This window comes from Chinchilla lanigera, unplaced genomic scaffold, assembly GCF_000276665.1.
Source record: "Chinchilla lanigera isolate Chin_1 unplaced genomic scaffold, ChiLan1.0 scaffold00059, whole genome shotgun sequence".
NCBI lineage: Eukaryota > Metazoa > Chordata > Mammalia > Rodentia > Chinchillidae > Chinchilla > Chinchilla lanigera.
This window is the reverse complement of record NW_004955460.1, coordinates 8548291-8551333: the sequence shown is the minus strand read 5'-3', so window position 1 is coordinate 8551333 and position 3043 is coordinate 8548291.

Genomic DNA, 3043 nt, shown 5'->3' with positions numbered 1-3043 from the left:
TATCTTGTAGATAACAATATGTAAAACAATCACCATTGATAAAGTCCTACCACTTTGTCTGTAATTTAGTAAGCACCCCCTATTATTTTTTTATTTTTTATTTTTTCTCCAGTACCGGGAACCGAACTCACGACCTTGCGCTTGCCAGGCAGGCGCTTTGCCGCTGAGCTAAATCCCCAGCCCCTCACCCCCTATTATTATGTTATCCTTCTTTTACTCTTTATAAAAAAAAAAAAAAAAAAAAAAAATGGGGGCAGAGATGGAATGCGAAAAGTGGCTGCCATGTGGTAGACGATTTTTAAGTCATAATTTTTCCATTTCACAAGCAATGCACATATGTTGTCAAAAATATTCTTCAAAAACTAAAAGGGGGACAACTCTAATGACAAAGAATCATGAGTCCTGCTTTGGAGGATTCCCTAGAATACTTCTCTTTCTAGACCAAACATGTTGGGCTGGGGATATGGCTCAGTGGAACAAGCACCTGCCTGGCAAGCACAAGGTCCTGAGTTCGATTCCTGGTATCAAAAAAGTAAAAAATAAAAAAATAAAATTAGACCAAACATGTCACCAACATGTTTTCCGTGGTGACCTGCCTGTTCCAAAGATCTCAGTACACCTACCTGGTGCATTTCCTGTGGTTGGTGCTGCCTCCTGGGGAGTGGGTGCCTGCCTCCAGTGCCTCTAGGACACTCCCAGACACTCCCCTTACCCTGTCCTTAGGTCTCACCGGGACAAATTCTGGGAAGTGGAACTGCAGGTTGAAAAAGCCTGAGTAGAGGGCCTGCCTCAAAGCTCTGGCTGAGCAAGGTAGCACTCTGCAGGCCTGAGGGCTCCCTCAAAATCTACCCATGCTGAGCACCTAGGACAGGCTGGGGAGACCAGGCAAAGCCATGCCCAATGCCCCAAAGCATAGTACTACTGTAGGATTAAGAAGTCATTTCCACACCTGGGCTCTAACTTCAACCAAAAAACATAAAAGCAGGTATTTCTTTGAAAAACTTTTGGTGTTATTTACTTCTCTGTTGTAGAATTGCTATTATTTAAACAAAACAACCACAGCTAGTTTACAGTGGCAATTAGTAATAATCTCTAGAGGGAATAGTGAAAAAAAATTTTCTGATGACACGATTTATTTGAAGTTTTAAAGTACTCTTTATTGAGCTGGGTAGCAGTGGCACACATGTATAATCCTAGCATTCTGGGAAGCTGATGCAAGAAGATGACACGTTTGAGCCCAGCCTGGGCAACTTAGACCCTGTCTCAAAATAAACAATAAAAAGGGGATGGAGATACAGCTGAATGCAATGGCCCTGGGTTAAATCCCCAATCCCTCCCCAAAAGCCCTCTTTATTGGATATCTATATCGTCTATTCTATGCTGTTTTGTATTCTGAAGACATATCAATGTACATTGGTGAGATAAATGCAGATTCACATACTGACAAGAAATAATATACTGTGTCATTTCCCCAGTGGCAATATTTTGCTAAAATAGTATATCAAGCCAAGATATATTTTTGGGGTTTTTTTTTTTTGGTACCAGAAATCGAACTCAGGACCTTATACTTGCCAGGCAGGCACCTGTGCCACTGAGCTATATTCCTGGCTCCAAGCCAAGATATGAACATTGATTCTGCCTTCTGCTTTATTCAGATTTCCCCAGTCTTCTACTTTTTTTTTTTTGGTCTTTTTGAGACAGGGTCTCACTATGCAGTTCAGGCTGGTCTTGAGCTCACTTTGTAGCCCAGGCTGATCTCAAACTTGCAACAATCCTCCTGCCTCAGCCTCCCAAGTGCTGGGATTTCAGGCATGCACCACCATGCCTGGCCTTGATATTTTTTTTTCTTCTACTCTTTTGTGTTCAGCTTTATGGATCTTATCTCACATGTACAAAATACATGGTATGTGTTTGAAAATTATTACAGTACAAGATGCATCACCATTAATCTCCCTCAAAATACTCTCCCTTGGTTTGAATGCACTCATCCCATTGTTCTTTTTTCTTTTCTTTTCTTTCTTTCTTTTTTTTTTTATGCTTTTTTGAGACAGGGTTTCACTCTGTAATCCAGGTTGGCCTTAAACTCACTATGTAGCCCAGGCTGGCCTCAGACTCAGAGCAATCCTCCTGTCTCAGCCTCCTGAGTGCTGTGATTATAGGCTGCACCACCACATCTGGCTCCTCCCATTGTTCTTGCCACTTTCTGAAGCAGTTCTGAAGGTCCTCTTTCATGAGTGTCTTTTGAAGGTATGATAAAAAATGAGTGAATGCTCCTGTTGAGGGCCACCCAATGGGGAGACAAGCTCCTCAAAACATTACAGTGTAGCTGGACATGGTGGTGCATGCATGTAATCCCAGCACTTGGGAGGCTGAGGCAGGAGGATCATTGGGAGTTCAAGACTAGCCAGGGCTGCAAAGTGAGCTCAAGGCCAGCCTGAACTGCATAGCAAGACCCTGTCTCAAAAAGACAAAAAAAAAATATTATAGTGTGTCCTCATCCATTTTATTCACTGGGTTTGGCACCATGTAACTTCTGGTTCTTCTCCAAAGTCAAAATGACCAGTGAAAGGTACATGTTTTGAATCTATTCAGGACATCATGGCAGCCATAACAGCACAACTAAAGACACCCATGACCTCCCCCTTTTCACCTCTTCTCTTTAACACATGCACCCTCTGGCCTATATTTCTATAGAATTGTGATTTTTTGGTGGTTCCCCCCCCCCCCGGTACCAGGAATCGAACTCATGACCTCGCGCTTGCCAGGCAGGCGCTGTACCACTGAGCTAAATTCCCAGCCCCTAGAACTATGATTTTTAACATCATATAAATGAAGCAGACTCTGTGAACCCTTCTGAGGTGGGCTTTTCTCACTCAGCATCATTGCCTGGAGAGTCCAGATAATGTGTGTCAATGTTTGGGTCCTTTGTAGTCCATGGGGCATACCAGAAGTTTTGTAATAAAGGCATATTATTGTGGGTGTATAATGCCCACGTTTATTCTTTAGAATATTTCTATTGATGAATTATTAATTTTATTTTTAT